The sequence below is a fragment of the Labrus bergylta genome, chromosome 3 (assembly GCF_963930695.1).
Source record: "Labrus bergylta chromosome 3, fLabBer1.1, whole genome shotgun sequence".
In the NCBI taxonomy this organism is placed as follows: domain Eukaryota; kingdom Metazoa; phylum Chordata; class Actinopteri; order Labriformes; family Labridae; genus Labrus; species Labrus bergylta.
This window is the reverse complement of record NC_089197.1, coordinates 32577931-32597024: the sequence shown is the minus strand read 5'-3', so window position 1 is coordinate 32597024 and position 19094 is coordinate 32577931. Positions and strand designations below refer to the sequence as shown.

At 39.4% G+C, this 19094-nt stretch overlaps 1 protein-coding gene across 1 annotated transcript in view; it reads left to right on the top strand.

The window, feature by feature from the left end:
- itfg1 (integrin alpha FG-GAP repeat containing 1) overlaps positions 1 to 19094 on the top strand; it is a 164155-nt gene that overhangs the window by 4978 nt on the left and 140083 nt on the right. The gene's annotated exons all lie outside the window — the stretch shown is intronic.

The window sequence follows — 19094 nt, the reverse complement described above, 5'->3', positions numbered from 1 at the left end:
TAGACTTCAGCAGCAAGCCTACAAGAAAGTCCCAATTCAAGACAAATAATTTTCCAGGATTGAATATTGTGTGAATGAAGTAAATGTAGCTTTGAAACCAAACCACCTCACACTCTCAACTGCACATTGCGCTATTGATTAATTAAAACTGAGACCTTAATCCCCACCACTCTCTTTAGTGTCGAAGTGTATTATCCACCATGGGCTCTCAGTGTTTCCCTATATAGATCAATAAGTGTCATTAATGCGTAAGGAGAGAAATATAAATAAACAAGACACGGGTGAGACTGAGCCACATCCAACTGCAAATAATGTCTTGAAATGTGAGATTAAGCAAACAGGGAGAACATTTCTTAAGAGGAGTGTAATTCAGCACATTTCTGTAAGTACCTATGCATCACACTTTTAAAGGTCACATATTATCCTCTTTTTCAACAAGTTTATATAAGTCTCAGAGCCCCCCAAAACATGTCTGTGAAGTTTCTTGCTATAAATCCACTTTGATCCTGTATTTGATCATGCCTATAAACTCTCTATTTCAGCCCTGATCAGAACAGGCTGTTTCTGTGTCTGTACCTTTAAATGTAAATGAGTTGTGTCTGACCACGCCCCCTCTGGAAGGGCTTGGGTGGCTCGGGCTTTCTCGCTCCATGCCCTATTGTTAGCTGTTGAAGGGCAAACACCTAGCTGTGGGAGTGTCACCCACCTGGGGGAGGGGTTATTGCCCTTTGTGATGTCATGAAGGGAAAATCTCCTCACAGCCTGTTTGAGCACACATTTTCTGAAAAGGCAGAAGACAGAGAGGATGAACTTTTCTCATAATTGGGGGGTTTATAGACAGACTAGGGACATGAGTGTTAGAAAAACATGGTAACATGTATTTTGCACAATATATGACAATTAAGTTGAAGATTGGTTACATCAAGTAGTTGATAGTTGATGTCGATACAGTACATGAACTTTTACACAACCTTGAGTCTGTCAATTTCTTTTATTGTCTTTATTGTCTGCTTTAGGTGATGCTATTCATGCTGCTTTTTGATGTTTAGGAGAATTCCCCATAAAAACATGGATGAGCTTGTAAAAATAATGTAATAATACCCCTTTTGGAAAGGACCTGACCCTAAACTAAATGACTCAACCATAAACTACTACAGGCACATCTTTGCATCACTGCTGAATAACAGATAAAGGCATATATCATATTCCTAATTGGAACCATTTCTGAAGATCAACACCTTTTTACTTTTTATTCTCATAGAACATTTTATCTTAACACATTCAATTCATTTACTCAGGATTCAAATTACCCACAGTATTTTACTTTTATACTTTTAAAGCATTAAGAATGAGCTAACAAACCCATCTGTGTGGGACTCACACACCTGAAACTTTAACTTTACAGTTCAAAACATCTTTAGTTGCTTTATTTTTTAAACTTTTCTCGAGGTGGGTTTCTGTATAATTTGCAGTTTCTTTCCAGTCTCCTCATCATTTCCTGTCAAAAAACATTCTTACTGTGAAATGCAGTCATCCTTTTTCTCCCTGCAGCATAAAATATAACTTGTGGGTGACTTTAAATCCACATAAAAAATTCTTATCCTGAATTACGAAGAGGAACTGTAAATAATGAGCCTTCAGAATATTGTATGTATGTGTGACTTGTTCACTCACACATACATAGAGTGGTCTTTTATCCGTACTGACCTCTGTTTTATAATATGGCAGTATTTCTCTAAACCTCCTAAGACCCAGATGTATTTTGTTTGTAAACTTGAAATCCAGGCCACAAAGTTTCTCACGAGGAAACTCCAGGAACCAGCTAAGAGAACAAAACCTATATTTAATATGAGCAATTTTCAAGTTGACTAAGAGAGAATGGAAGAGCCATTTTCTTCACCAGTGGATGGAGAAATCACCTCGTTCTTGTTTTACAGCATCGTATGTCTGTCCCTCTGCCCACCGAGTGTAACGCTGTCACTTAGACTTATGGGAGGATTTGATTTCCCCCTGGAAACTAATCCTTGTGTTTAAGGTAATCACAGAGGATTTAGTCATGTCATACTCTCAGCAGGCATCTTTTTTTGCAGTGTGCTTTAAGTCCCAGGTCTGTCACAGTTTAACCTGAGCAAATATTTCATTCATATTTAATCTGTTTAAGGATTAGGGCAGTCAATAAACTCGCTGCTGTTTGTGGACAATTTAAGGAAGTCATAGTAGCAATACTTGCTGCTTCGGTTTTTAATACAGATTGGACATTGTTTGGGCATCATTGGTTTTCGTGCCGCTCTGTCAAGCATGCTACAACCTCTGTCAGTCAGACTGACGGCCCGCATGTCCGCCTGCCATTCACTTCCTTGAAAGCCTATTATTCCACTTCTTATTTCCTTTACTCTCTACGCATGTGTACACACCCACTCACACATGCACAGGGGCAGTGGTCATTAAATCCTTGTGGCTTCTTAAGTGAGTTCAGCTGCCTTCAGTGAATGTGCTATAGCAACAACAAAAGTGTTAGGAGGAGAGCCAGTGAAAAAAAGGAAAAGATTCTGCTGTACATCTGGTGGATGTCTGACTCTTTGGCTGCCACATCTGTGGGGGCATGCAGATGGAGTGAGAGGAGAGCCAGAGAGAGAGGACAGAGGGCAGGAAGTGATGTAAAAATAAAGCTGATTCTGAGAGGATGAACGGTTTTACAGAAAAGGATGTTGGAAAAGATAAGGGGAAGAGGAAGGCTTTGAGGAGGGGGAGAGTCTTCAGCGTGGCTCAGCTCACTGTCTGCTGTGACCACCTGCTCCTCTAAGCGGTGCCGGCTAGAGCATCACAGTGTGGCTTACACAGGAAAGGAGCAAGTATGAAAGACAATCTGGGTCCTGCTAGTTAGCTCATGTGGGGGAAATGACGGTTGAAAATGTTTTACTATGACTGATATTTGTCTATTCAATTATTGTCTTCATGAGCACTTTTGTCTTTGACATTTATTCCACAATAAGGTTTCAAATATACTCACCTCATCCTCAATATCTGTAGTAAAAATTATTGTCTAAATGCTCCACAATTTACAACTTCAACAATGACCGCAAACTAAAATTGCAAAACGACCATCAAGTCCTCTGTCTCATCTTTAACCAGACATGAGAAGATGCTCTGATACCAACAGCAGTATCATGAATGACTTCAACTGCTTCGATGTATTATCTGGTGTCAGCCAGTCCACCAGTCAATGTCCCAATCCAATGCAATCATTTATAAGTCCCTAAAAGATGACTCGTGCCTTCTTCTCCTAAAGAGTAGCTTAAACTGCTATATTATGGCTGTTATAGCATTTAAAGAAGAACAGAATCTGCTAGTGGAGAGATTAACATGAATCAAAGCTATGAATCCGTGCTTAGTTTTTTGATTTGTTTTCAAAGGAACAGCTTATACACAAAAAGAAGCAGTTTCATGTTATAAAATGGTATTTCTACCAAACTTGTTGATGGAGCCAAGTTATCGCTAGTTTGCTTCTCATTGCTGATATTGCTATTAAGCTAGTATTCCTCATCATATTGCATCCATTTGAGCCTAATAATATGTTAAATACAATCATTTAGTTCACATTAGTACTAAAGGTGTACTTATACTCAAGTCTGATGATGACTACGGCTCTTGTATTTGAACATTTCTAATTCTAAGCTTGTTAACGGCCCCACTTAGTGCCAAGCTTTATGTTACATTACATCATCTACATTATATTGCATGCAATATTAGCTACTGATATGTTATGAGATGGCCACCCACTTTATTTTACTGGAATTCCCTGTACATTACTTAGCAGCTGTTCACATCTGAAATCAGCTCCAAAAGCTTTCACATTGCTTCACTTCTCATGTGTGTATGCATCTATTTGTCCCTTTGGGTATTTTATTCCCAAGTGTTTGTTGACTTAAAGTTATTAAAGACATCTCTAGACACATCACTTTAAAGCTCATAGTAAGTAAAAGATGCCTTGGAATAGTCCAATATTAATGAGTGTAAAATGAGGGCATGGATGCACATTAATCTTTATCATCTTAATTAAGACTCTCAGGTTTGCGTTGCTGTGGGGAAAACGTGTGGTACTTAAAAAAAAAAAAGAAGAAGAAAGAAGCAAGTTGGATAAACAGGGCAAGATGAAAAAGTTTTAAAACTTGAAGGATCTGACAGAAACTGATTTTAAGAGCACACTTCACAAAGGTCCAGAGGGATCGAAACATGTTTCTCTAATAAATAGTGATGCTGAGCAAGAGTAGTGTGCAGGACTTTCTCTTTTCAAAGAAACTGATTGGGCAAAATGTTAATATTCAGGCTGATCTTTTTTTTAAGGTACTTTGCTAATTGGGAGCAATAGTGTAGATCACCATTACGAGGATCTCTAAAATAACTGTGGAGGGAAAGGGCCTAACTTAGTCTTCTAATCACAGGACTAAGCACAATAACACATTCAAAAAAAGAGGAAGTAAAACCAATTACGGCTAATGATACAATTTTTATAAAAGAAATACCATTAAGTAGAGGCATGGACACTTAGCCTGTAATCATTTGAACAAGGTTTTCACATTAGAGAGCTCTTCATGACCCCCCTTTTGCCGAGCAGTACAGTAACACTGTGAGGTATTTTGTTTCTTTGGCCAACGAGGACAAAGCTGTATCAGGGCCGTGTCGTGACTCCAATCTCAGTGCAGTGTCATAGCTGTAAATGTTCCCATGCTAGTGTATTGGCTGACCTCACTACATTAGCACTGCCAGCACAAAAAAAAGAGGCAGGAATTGTTTCCTGGCTGGTGTCAAGGCCTCATTTAGCCTGCTTATTGGACTCTCCAGCCAACAAACCTGGCGTCGACGTAGTACATATGGTTCGTAATCTCTACTGTTACTATCATCCTCCTCCAGCCAGTGTGTCTAACAGCGACGCAATAATAACAGCTTTTGTTCATGCTCTTTTGTTTTCTGCTCATTTTGTCCTCGCCCTCACACATTGAGGGATTTAAGGAAGTTCTTTTGTATTGTTTTCTCTCTCTAGCTGATTGTTTGACTTTTCTCATTTAGTTTCAAATATTAACACAATGTCAGAAATCAAGTGTATAAGGATGGAAGCCATAAATGACTGGATAAAATTCACAAAATTCCCTCAAATCTTCAGTGAATCCTAGAAATAATTTAGATTTCCCTTATTTGCAATGATGGCGAGATACGGAGTGCACAATTAAAACAAATACAAATTGAAATTCAACATTTGACAGAGAGATAAACTGAGACTTAGGATATTAAATCTGATGCAGCAGAATGACTGTGGATGATATCGTGCTAATCTACTACAGATTGCTGGACTAAACTTTTCCAACCGTTTAAAAGAAAGATGCTTCTTTTTCTTTACAAAAATCCAATATGTTTTTTGTTTCCTTCATTATGATATGTAAATATATTTTAAAAAATTAAGCTAAAACACAAGAAATATGACTCTCTCCAGATTACTTTCTTTCAGTGCTGAAAGGTTAATCAAATTCTTTGCTGTAGTAAGAAAATGAAAAAGAAGGGTTAACTGCTTTTTTCCCCGGGTGTTAGTGCTAGTTTAAGACAGATAAGTGGACCCTGATGCTGTCTGGAAGAAAGTTGTAAGTTCCACAGCTTCTGGTACCCATTTAATAAAACAATAAAGGATATTATCGCCTGCATTTAGATTCATATTGTAGTAGTTTATCAAAGAATACATTTAAGTAATATAAATTGTAATCAGACAGTGCCCCAGAAGTGAACCTTGTGGAACACCATTTGTGCATGTATAAACTTTGATTGGATATGATCAGTTTTTGGACACTGAAATCTTACAGACAAGTTATTCTGTGTACAAGCAATCAACTTTATATTAATTATTGTGTCTACAAAAGCTAAGAAAATCAAAAAGACTTAGAGCTTTAGACAAGGCAATGAAAACAGAAGCACAATGCTTGTTTTTGAACTGTATATAATAAAAATTGTTCTGTTTCCATCAAAAGTAACCACAGAGATGGAGCTTTGCATCAGTCTGAAACCAAACAAGTGATGGCTGAAGACAGAGTATTTGAGAAAATAATTTGAGTTGGATAATTAACAGTGATTCCTGGATTTTTGCCACCCAGGAAAGTTTCGATACCGGCTGATTTTTAGGATTGCTTTTGTCTCTCCTCTTGTATAAAGGAGTCACATCTGCAGTCTTACTTACACTATTATAAAAACTAAATGAAAGGAAAAGCTGAATTATGTTTATTTAGTGAGTGATAAAAGCAGAGAGAGCTTCAAAAACATTGAAAGAGCATAAGCATAGGTCTATATTTTGACCCACAAAAAGCAAAGACATCATTGGGCATTGAGCTGCCTTTGTAGATAGTTGTGATGTTGTGTCTGCCCTGCATTACATTTGCAACTAAATAGCAGTAAAATGGCATTTGCATGACAGCCAGCAGGTTCAGCTTTTACAGTTAGCAGCTGATGTGTGCAGGTGCTTCAACAGCCCTCAAAGCTTCTGTTATCATCAAAGCTAAATGACCACAGGGGGAATCCTTATCGTTTGAATGATATACACTCGAGAGTTTACCCATATTAGATCTGCCTTCAGTACAGGATCATAGAAACCTGCCAGGGCAATATACCGCATGTCAAATCACATGGAGCACCACCAGGCCAGAAGCTATCAGGATCATGATATGAACTTGTTTACAGGAAAAGGTAATGGTAGTAATTATAGATGCCATTTTTTGGGGAAAAAGCTTCCACCAAAGATAGCAATACTGGCATATGGATGTATTGCTAGGCAACGGGCATGGTAATGCTCTGCGCTGCAACCAATTAAACTAGCTCTGTGTCGGAGTGTCTGCTGATTGTCTGACTAATAATGTGGTTGTTGTGGGGGGAAGAGAACACATTTGTCACCTAACAATAGTGGCCAAGAAGAAGAATTGATTATACAGGGATTAAGTTTATGTTTGGATGGCGGCTATTTTGGTAATCAGGGCACTGTCACAGAGAGAGAATCAAACCCAGTCACGCAGGTTATCACATGCATTTATATAGTGCTGGTAGTTCCTGTACATAATAATATGTACTGGGGTTCTACTCTTGACTTTTTTTGTATGCATAAATGGACTTATAATGTCAACTTATTTGTCTGTTCATTTTATCCAGTTACCCAAATGGAGCTGTCCTATATAAGCCCAGTCAGCTTTGACGGGACGATATAATCAAATCAGACAGGGAGCCTGTTTCACTGAACTGATGCACTAAGACTCTTGAACAAATGACTTTATTACACACCATTGCAGCTGTCTTATTAAAAGAAACCAACATATTTCAGTGGTAAAAGTGCTCTCTGCTTAACTTCGTTGAGCCAAAATAAAATATTGCAGAGCAACTCTGAGGTTATAAGCAGTGGGCCTGTCTGATTTGTGAGAATACTTGTTTGTGACAGCCTGACTGAGCCAGACTGTCAGTGATGGGGAAGTGTTTCAAAGTTTCCTCATCCAAACAAATTTTGCCACTTGGGTGAGCACCTAAATGCTCAGTTGTCAGTGAAGACAAAATGCTGGCGTAGTGTTGATAGAAGGCAAAAACAAAACATAATTATTGTGGTTCTTATTTTCAAGTATCTAAACAGCTGTCTTTGAACACATTCTCTCTCTATGAAGTAGAAAAAGGAGCATATCCCATTGCTCAACCCTCGACACCCACAGCCGCATGTAGCCTACACCTTCATTAACACATCACTTGCATTCACTGCTGCTCTTCACAATCTAATTTCCCCGTTTTATAGAGACTTGGAGTGGGCTCACAGGCAGAGGAGCGCCTGGTGGGAAATGGCAGCCCTTTGAGGTCTGTCGTTTGTAGCATCCCTGCCTCCAGGAAAGCTGGCATGAAGTCAAACAGGCGTAAGAGAAAGTGTGTTTATTTTGGTATGCACAGGTATTTGTGCAGATACATGAATAATAGGAATAAATGAGCCAGAGCAATTTCTCTGTGATTGGCGCAGCACTGTGACCATAGCCTGAGGTTATACTTTATCCCTCTGATCTGTGTCCCACAATTAATTATTTTGTCGAGAGAAAAAACTACATCGACATGCACAAAGCTCATGTTCATAAATGTACAAACGAAAGAAACCAAAAAAGGTCTTAAACATACTTAAATGTTGCAAAAATGAATTGAAATGTATGAAGAGGCATCCTTTGTCCCCACAAGAGTAATCTACTTACTTTTATGAACATATTTGTTCTGCCATAACCAGTAGGATCAAATGTTCAAATGTACAGCAGCTCATCATGTACTGCATAGATGGATTTGCTCAAAATGTCTAATAAATATCCATGTATCCAAAGCTTTAGTTAGTGTTCATATAACTTCAAAAGAAAAGAAAAACATTCCTATTAGCTGAAGCATCAAGCACTAGTTAGAAAACTATAGCATGCCAAAACAGTAATTGAAGATGAAACACACTGACAACATTTATGCTGAACATAAGCATGTAGCCTGAACATTATCAGCCTGTTAGCATTTACCTCTGAGCCCTGCTGGACATACATACAACCTCTCAGAGCTGCTGAAGGGACAGATGAACTTCCAGGCTCTATTTTCATGTTTCTGTCAAACACCAGGTATGTCAGATCTTAAAGTATACAGTAAATGATTCACACTTTATAATTAATAGAAGTGATATTGAGAGCAGTTGTTTCATACTTTTATTTTGGGCTAATTTTCTCATCTCTGTGGACGAGGACATACATCTTACTCTTGTGCATTCTGGCCTATACATGTGTGCGTAGTAATCGCTAAAGAATGTAAAGAATATTTTCTCCGTACTGCAATCCTCAGTGTTTTCTTAGGATAACTTCACTAAGAATAACGACAGTTTCAATCTAAGAAAAGTCTACGCAGGATTCCCAAACTATAAGTGCATCTTAAAATTGGTAAATGGTAAATTGACTTGAGCAGACCAACTCTACAACTTAGCCCCAACCGCCTTAGAGCATTTACCTCAAAGCACATAATAGTAAGAGCTCTGTGTTTAACGCAAATGAAAGTCATACATTTTGATGGGTATGTTTGTCACAGCCTGTTTACCCCTATAAACTTCACTTTAATGTATGATGTATACTTTATGACCTTACCTTAGAGAGCCATTATTCTCATTATAGCATTGTTTGTCTTTGCCAGCTGAGAGCAACAGAATATACGATCAGTGAACAGAGTAGGAAGATACAACAAGATAGTCCCATGCTGGTTTTTACCTATAGGATGTTGAGGGCACATGGTTTCCTGGTATGTATTTTTTTAATTTTATTTTTTTTATTATGCAGTTGTGAAGCCAGTACAAGTGCTAAACGATACAAAAAAAACAGAATAGGAGGACAGTAAAGACAAAAAATAGTAATAAAAAAACCCAGCAAAGACAACACTACGAAATATGTAAAAGAGGATACAAGAAGTGAAAGAAGCGATAGAGAGAGAGGGAAGGGGAGGGAGGGATTGTGCTTTTGCAAGGTTGACTTGAGAAGGAGAAGAGAAAATTGAGCAGGGTGTATGGTATGTGTTGAATAGGTTGATGTTTGATTAATTTTGTGGTGTGAGAGTTTGTGTAATAAGAATGTTTTAGGAGTAATGGACTACAACCGGGGTTTTGGGGATGCCCTCGAGTCCACTGTTGTTGATTTGAGGGTAGGAGGAAGGGAGAGGGTGATGCTATTGTTTTTCTTTGGTTGGGTCATGCAGCAGCAGCCCCCAGACCCTCAGGAGGGGGCTTGTCACTTGCAGGACCCGGCTTCCTGGTTTGTACATTGGAGCTAGTCCAGGTCCAGGGCCCTAAGGCACAAACCTGTTTAGTCATCAACAAACAGTCGTCCACGTCTGCAGTATTTCAGGTTTATAATAGCACAATGTGGTGCAAAACTGAATGATTTCACAACAAGTCTTCATAAATAATACGCCTTTTGAAAATTGAATTAGTTCAGACACAGTCATAGAAGTGTTTCCCCTGCTAATGTCATGCTCTTCACTCTTGATGCTGGCACACTCCAATGATGCATGTCCTGTACACAGGCTTCGTTCCAGTTTGTACAAAGAGCTTTTCTACGCTTGTTCTAGTAGTTTTGTAAGCAGTTTCTGTTTACACACGTGCATATGTGCAGCAGAAAGAAAAGTAAAAAGATAGGATGAGACTGTGCGTGCGTGTGTGTGTGTATGAGAGGGTTTGGCCATAATCCTCCCTATAGCTATACTGCACCTACGTTGTTCCCCATAATGGTTTTAGCAGATCATTTCTTCTGGGAATGAGCATTGCTTCGTTCTGAGCTGGTATGTTCTGCCATGTTTGTGAATGAGCCGTCTTGATAGATGGTGGTGAAAGTCGCACAGTGGGGAGTAGGGCTACATATTGGCTTAGAGGCAGATTTATTCAGCAGAGCTTTTCACTTTGTTCCTGGCCTGGATTCTGCATTTTCTTTGGGCGCGTGTTGTGTTAAGTGTGTACTGTAAGTCTGTACGTTACACGGGAGGGAGAGAGAGGTGGGTGTGCTGATGGCACAGTGTGCACATCAGAGGAAACTTTACTGATGTTCCCAGATGTGTTTGTGTGCATTAGCATATTTGCATATCTGCACTTACATCAGTGTTTCAAGTGAGTGTATATATATATATATAAGAGCTGTTGTCATGACACTTTCAGACAGCTCTCATTCTTTATTGAAAATGTTATGACAAAGTTTCTAAAGCAGCCATGTTGTAGCCTCTGGGACAACATCTCTTAAAGAGAAATGCTTCTTTGAAGAGGATCTTTCAACCTCCATCTCAGCCTCTGTCTGACATTTTAAGTGAGAGATGAAAAAGTGACTGTCATATTTCACTGCATTAACAAGTGAAGTGTGTGTGATGGCAGTGCTTATTCTAGATGTTCTCCCCTAGCCAACAAGGTAGTAGTACAAGTGTATTTTTTTTTCTTTTCTGCTCCTTCTTTCGACACAATAGTAAATCTTCTCTGTGGGTTTTGGACAAGTTTGAAAAAGCTTGTTTCACAGTCCGATGGTTTCCTTGCAAGCGGAGGGACAGGGCCACATATCAGTGGAGGTGGCCGGTGAATGTTTGGCTCCAACCCAGTCCCCACACACATGCCTATAAAAGGGACACTGCGACATTGTGCATTTTGCTATTAACTTTAAGATACATTCTTAAAAAGGCTTGTCCAGTCATGTGAAGAAACACTAAATGAGTAATGAACTCAAGCAATGCAGATAACATTTGTCCTGTCTTTGTAAAAATGAAAATGTAACGTTTAGACTGCCTCTGTAATTAAGTTCATATTCACCTCAGCATTCACACAATTAATCATGTTGTCAGTGGTTTTGTTTTCGTGTGATTTTCTGGAATGACTGAGAACTGATAGACTTTGAAGGGATATGTATTTGTTCATCCCCTTGTAAGCCTGTGGCCTCTGCAGCCTGAATCTACACGCAGGAACCCCACAAGCTATTCCTGTATCATTGTAAAAGGCCAAAGGTGAACTGGCTTTTGCGGTCAGCACTCCACAGCTTTGAGATAACCTTCCTGGGGGTCTTGACCTCACAGAATCAGTATCATATTTTAAGTCTCTTCCTGTGGATAGTTTTAGAGGTCTGCACAGGGCAGAGTGTAGCCTGCTATTACAAAAACCAGCAGAAACAAGAAATGAGAGTTATTTTTCCAAGACTGCAGGGGAAGTAATATGGCTGTTGTACTGTCTTGATAGTCTCAATGTTCTTGCCCCAATAGATTTGGATTCAACTTGTAATGTAACTAACATAAGCTACTACAGATCTTGAAATGTTTTAATGTCCTGTTACAATCATTTCATTGACAAAATTTGTGTGTGTTGGCCGGGAGGAGATGTCTGTTAAGAATTTGGCTGATGAATGAAAAACTAATTCCAACTTACCATCAAGTAAGGGAAAAAACAAAGAGGCTAAAAACAGCTTTTCCTCTGACCCTCCTTACATCCTCTGCATACAGAAGAGGGTCAAAAGAACTGATTAGAAAGGTGAAGCGTGAATTCAATATTCGATCCTGCTTTAATTTCTTCTTCTCGTCTTTTAGAAGACTCCTGTGGGTGCTTTGGTCTTTTCATTACAACCTGTTTACAATTCAAACTGAAGGGTCATTTTAACACGGGACATTTAAGACTTGTAAAGTTTTTATTCTCCAGCACTGTGGCTCTGACATCACTATGTCAACGATAAAGCCACTCAGAAGTTCAGAAATTTGACTGAGCAAATGGGGGTTGACTCATGGTCCTTGTATCCCTTTTGTCTTTGTAATGTTTTCTTTTTGAGCTGCTTGGTGAGTTTTATTCTTCTGATTTAGACGTTTTTCTTTTAAGGCCATTTGTACCAGTTTAGAAATGTTAAATGGATCTGTGTCTTTGTAGATCTATATTTCATGACAGCATTGTCCCCTTTTGCCCTCTCTGCAATCAGTGGGCAGAGTATAAAGAGCAGGAGGGGTCAGTGGACCATTCGGCTGTGTGCTACTCTGCTACCCTGTAGAGATCGTACTCCTTTTGTGGAAGGAGGGTGTTTTCTGGAAAGACGTCAAGCTAATTGTTTATCTTAGTGTTTTTTTGGTTAAAGTATCTTGTTGAAGATTGTTAGGCTTCTCTTTAGTTGTGTTTCAAAAAGAAGCTTGTTCTTGGTAGTTTTTCTGATTTTATAAATCAATTGTTTTTAAATTAGTGTATACTTAGTTCCTCCTTCTTTTTCCTGGATTTGATTTTATTGTTTCTCCCCTCATCCGCTAGCCATCTCGGAGAACGTAACACCCTTGAAGGACATATTGATCTAAACGGCCTCTTGAACTCTCTTCTCGTTAGAATGGTTCTTCTGGCTGTGATTTCCAAGTTTTTAAGAGCGTGAAAGCTATTGGAAACTTGTTGGATGACGGCCTTTTCCCATAGTTTGACAAGTGTGTGGGAACAGACTCTACGATCTATAATGTAAGCAGGGAAAACACACGGTCTCTTTGTCAAAGGGAGTCTCTTTATTACCAGGTATTATTGATAAAATGTCACTTTACAAGGATTAGTAATAAATGAAAATGTGTTTTGGCGTACAAAATATTTTAGGCTCTAAATAGTATTGTAGGTTGATTTTTTTCTCTCAGTATGTAACAGGTACCAGATATCAGCAGATTGGACTTGAAGGTCTGCATATTTTCTGACTAACCTGATCGCTTTGCATCTCCCTGATCCCTCCTTGTCGAGAGTGAAGCAACTCTCCCAGCATCTGTTGGTGGCTAAGTATCTGTTTCACTCTGGCTATGGCTGTGACATTTTCTTGAGAATGCCAAGAGGCCCTCCGCCGTGTCCAGCAGAGGCATAGATCAGTCAAGGGCCTGAAGACAGAGGAAGAAATTGATGCAAACAGATGAACATAGAGGCTCATAGAGTGTCGGGCGGCCTTTAACTGAACTATTGCAACAAACAAGACAAGCAGACATGAAAACAAGCGAGTACAGGCACACAGACTCTGTGCATTCAGCCCTCATATTCAGTCACATCAATGTCAGCCACATACTAACTCCATCTCAAACACACACACACACACACACACATGCACACAAACTCAAAAACACTCGAAGTAAATGTTTGTCCTCCAACCCCCATAAAGTGAGCAATCAGATCAGTCGCCATGGCTGCCTTTTTTTGAGCAAATCTCCCCAACAACCCCGAGGGGATGGAGGACACAACTGTGTGTGTGTGTGTGTGTGTGTGTGTGTGTGTGTGTGTGTGTGTGTGTGTGTGTGTGTGTGTGTGTGTGTGTGTGTGTGTGTGTGTGTGTGTGTGTGTGTGTGTGTGTGTGTGTGTGTGTGTGTGTGTGTGTGTGTGTGTCTGCATTTGTATGTATTAGTGTCCGTTTGACAGCCATCGGGGGATAGGAGTCACAGCTTGTTTACTGAGTAACAGGCTAACAAATAACCTGCTCAGGGGCATTACATACAGAAAGGATCAGCTCTTTCTGGTCGTCTCTTTCTCTCAATCACTTTATAACAACCTCCCTCCATGCAGTTTTTCAGGTTTTCCTTTGCTTTCCTTTCCGTCTCTCTATGAAACTCTGCCTCTTGTCACCCTGTTTGCACTCTCCTTTTTTCCGTCAAATTTCATTTTCTGTATTCCCACCAACACAAACACACAGCTGCACGTAAACCCTAATCTCCGGGAGCGTGATAATGAGTGAGGTGACAGTACACGTGCACAAACATACGTGGCATATCGGACACTAATGCAGCAGGCGATGCGCCGGCTGTCAGATCCGATCTGCACTGCAGCCTTTGTAAACCATCGCTGCCTCTGCTTCAAGGCCTTTTACAGGTACAAGGAGGAGGTTGTAGTACTGCTCGCTGCTGTTACTGTTGACCAGAGAGTTCCTTTTAGAGTAAAAAACCATGGACATTGGCAGGAAGTGAGAGTGAAAGTTTAACAGAAGGGGAGAGGAACTTTGAAAGGAAACACCAGTTTCAGTTTTGTTGAAATTGTAATGACTCCCTGAGTTTCCCTCATCAGTTTTTTCATCCTCAGGCGAAGTAATGAATGTCATCATGTTTTACATTTTGAAAATGACTAGACGGCGGGGGGTATGTTGTTAGTTGTTCACCTATATTATGCATGACATCGGAGACATCGCTGATTGGATTTTCAACATTTCCAGGAATCCAGTGGAGCAATCCAGCCCACCGCTGTGCTCATGCAAATGACAAAGTTCAAAATAGAACTGCTACAAAAAAATAAATTAAATAATTTTTTATACACATAATTTCGCTGATTATCCAAAAAGAAGTTGGGGGGGAGGGGGGGGGGGGGGGGGGTCATTTTTATAGGTTGCTATAGTGATTTCATTGACCGCTATCCTACTTTGTCATTATCTGAAAAAGACATTGATAACTGGGGGCGTGCGATTGGTTGACTAATCAATTAAGCATCATCACCATGGCTAGTCGCCACCACAGTTACTAGTCGGTTTTATTAATTATTAACATTTTAAATATTATATTTGCCCACCAAACCGCTGAAATGTTGTGTCTTAAGTGTAAAGCAGTCACCTGCTATTGGCTTGCTTAATGGGCCTGCTCAGTGTCTCAACTGGATTTAAACCAGCACATTGGACAGTTTGTATCTGATAGGAGCTGTGTAGGTAAACTGGCATATAACAACTCAACCTGAACAATGTTTCATAGTATTTAGCACAGGTATGTGGCCGTTGACTTCGAAGGAGGACAAAAGGCTGGTGGTGCTAGCACTGCTAATTTAAGCTACACTTGGGGAAAAATGTGCCAATTTTACCCGCAGAGAAACTTGTGTCCCAAAAGTGCCACTTATCTCAGCAGCCTTAAAAATAGTAATCGTTATTATAAGAGGCTACATGCAACATGGTTCTGGACAGTATTTGTATGAGTTAAATGAATTGTGCTCAGTTTTGACTGTTTTCTGGGTGTCGTCATACCTTTAGACTGATCGGCCATTCTGAATTTAGATTTCTGTTCATTAGACGTGGGAGATAAGCTGCTAGGAACATCTCTATTGATGACAGAAATGCTCACTTACAAGCATAACTTGGCTGCCCTCAGCTCTCTGTGACCCAACGCAGGTTATGTGAAGGACAACGGGAAGCAAGGAAGAGAGACAAGTTCCGTTAAGCAGTCATCCGATTCCAATGTATCGCCCCGGCTCTCTGCAGCACAGTGCAATCAATAATCTCTCTCCACTAGCGGTCATGTCCTCCCTCATCTACACAAATGTCTTCACACTGGTGCTGCCATGCAACAACTTCAACCACTCAGAATGTACATATTGTATGATGTGTTGTAAAAAGGATGAATTCAGTGTACTGGCCTTGGGCAACTTAGTGACCTTACTGTCTTGCAATGCCCACAAGAGCCCTGACAGCTCCATAAAAGCACACCAGCACTTCTAATAAGCTGCTAATTGGACGCTTGCAAGCACATGCTGGCAGAATAAACTGACTTCTCATTTTAGTGAACAGCCACGAGGATCATGGTTGCCATGATGCTGAAGGCGAAGAACACATGGAAAGGATAGTGTGGGTGGGTTAGTGCTGTGTAGTGTGTGTGTGCATGTGTGGGTATGTGTGTATGGTTTAGTGTGAATAGAGTAATTAGCTACAACTCTGCACACCAACACACTCCCTCCTCCCTGCTTCCCTCGCTGTACTGCTCTTTTAGACACTTTAGGTTTGCAGTTTTTTTTTGTTCTTCAATAATCTGTTTCTATTTGGAGTAGAATCACAGGATTATGTGGGCGAAGGCCCTTTTCGGTTTGTTCATCAACAGCGGTTAAACTTTCAACAATTTTAGTTACATTACATTTAAAATGGACAACAATCAACGATACCATTTATAACCATTTAGATGTTTCTGCCCTTTATATTGAGACAATGCTCAGCGAAGAATTCTTCCCCGATATGTCCTGTGGTTGAATAGGGTTGGAAGGGCCAGTTTCGATTTTTGCTTTTTATGATCATGAACACAACAACAGTTAGTGTGCAACATGCTGTGATGTGCTTGTTTTGTCCACAGCTATGCGCCGATATTGCTAGATTTATTTACCAGTCAAATGTCATTTAATTTGAGTATCTCTGTATTACACTAGCAGTTTTGTTCTGTGACTAGCAGAGTGTGTGCTATATTGATTACAACAAGCATTACCGCCCTCCATGGTGTCAAGCAGAGACGCATGTACATGCACACTTAATTTCCAGTTGGATGACCATCTTGTCAACTTTATACTGTATATCATTTACCACAAGGGTTTGGTAACGTGGTTTAAGAGATCAATGCAATAAATGTGTTTAACTAAATCTATCCATCTTTACTGATACATCTAAGAAAGATATCGGCCAATATATCGGTATAGTATTTTTTTTTTATCCCCCCCAATATTGATATTGACACCAAATATCCCATAAACTACGGGATGCAGATGTTGTAAAACCAGTGAGTAATTGTGTTCAATAATCGTGATCTCAGTATCAATCAACAGAATCGTGATTATGTCATTACAATGTTTTTTCCATTATAACAGCCCTAACATGTGTTTTTTGTTGGCTCATTCAATCTACAATCTTTGAGCAGATGTGTTATTGGTGAAGCAGTTTAGATTTGAAGGTAGTGGACAGACTCATGTATCATGTGGTATTACAGTAGTGTATAGGTCACTGAGAATCACAGTATTTAAAAAACAAAACAAGAGGTTGTGTACTCGCTACAAAACATCTCATCCAGCGGAGGAAATTAATTCTTTGGTTTGTCTTTTTGCTGATATATTTAATGCTGTTTTACCAGGACAACAAATGGTGGATTTGCACCCAAGTGTTTATCAGATGACACTAGGGCCTTAATGAGCATCCAATGGTAAACCAAATACAATTTCCTCTGTTTTCCTTGAATTAACTGTAGAGCATTGTTATCACTCCACTCGACCTCTTTGGCATGTTGATGCAACCCGAGGGCGTCCGAGTTATTTATCCAAGACATCAGAGCTGTATCGCCAGAATTCTTCAGAATCTACTGATTTGGTGTATCTGAACGACAACTGTTTGTATACATTAGTAAATACATACATAGTAAAAAGGAATGATGAATGATGAACTTACACAACTCTAAGGGGGCCCAACATTAGTCGAGAAGGCAGGTGAGGGGGTTTTTATTCACTAGACTTTGTTGGTGAGAAAAGATGCATCCCAAAGAATCAAATAGAGACAGTTCTTATTGAATTAGTTTGGACACCAATAGGTCTGCTTTTATTGTATCAAGTGCTGATGAAAATGTAGAAAGAGTAAATGTTTGGAGATGATATGAACCAGAGTGGCTACAGCATCTTCTGTCCTACATCCCTGCTCATAAGCAAATTGGTGTGGTGTAAGTTCGTCTTTTGTAATACTAACGAGATATTTGAAAATAAGTCTTTCAAGAGATATCCTGATCACTTAGGTCAGGGCTAAAGTTCTAAAGTCTTTATAATCCAACGGACAGCGTGAAAAGTTTTCCATGACAAAGGGACAATATGTGTGTCCAATGAAGCCAGAAAGATTGGTTACCATACTGGAGCTGGCTCAGTTTTTCAAAAGAAAGCTGCTGCACTTATCAGACCAAGCCATGTTTGTTCACTGAAATGTTTTCCTTACATCTTCAACAGTGAGGATGATTCTTTCTGAAGATACAAGTGTGATAGTTTTAAATATTTCAGAGCACTTTGCAGAAAAAAAAAAAAAAAAAAAGAAGAGTTCAGATCATTGGCAAAGTGGAGTTGGTTGTCTGTCTCAATTGATTGGATGAGAGTGAACATGGCTTTCATGGTGTCCTGCACTTTTTTTTAAGGGTTTTTAACTTTTAAGGCATCTTGAAGATAATTTGTGTGTACAAGTTTTGCTTCTCTCACTTTAATTTACACTCTTTTTCTGTACGTTTAAGCTCCTGAATCCTTATTTTTGACATCAAATGTCCTTCAATTAATGACTGTTTTTATGTCACTGCTAACATATGATTTATTATTGAGGAAATATTTGAATAACCTTTGCTGGAACTACCAGCTCAACGCAAAAAAAGTCATTTGTAGCCTCGGTCATTTCATCTAATGAACCCTCATGTGTGGATGTTAATATTATTGGATTAATGTATTGCCCGTCACAGTACACTGCAGGAATCCTGACCTGAAAACAAGCTGACTTAATGTTAGCAGCAGAAGCTCTCAACTCTTTGCCTCAAACGTCATCCAGGGTCCACTAAAGCATTGTTTTATTGTTATTCCTTATTTCTATTGATGATGATTTTTAGGATGGTTTTGATGCTGATTAGAACTCTTAAGAACAGCTGTTGAGCTTTGCCTCTGTGCACTGCTGATCAGACTTAAAGCTGTTTGTTTGCACTTACTGACGTTGTTTCCTCCGCTCCAGATCCGTGCATGTGTTGTTCTTACTCTCTGATGTCTGCTTAATGAATTGTAGAATTTATTTTGTATGTTTACATTTTATTTATTTATGTTCATTCTGTAGATGCGTGGTGACTTGAGATAA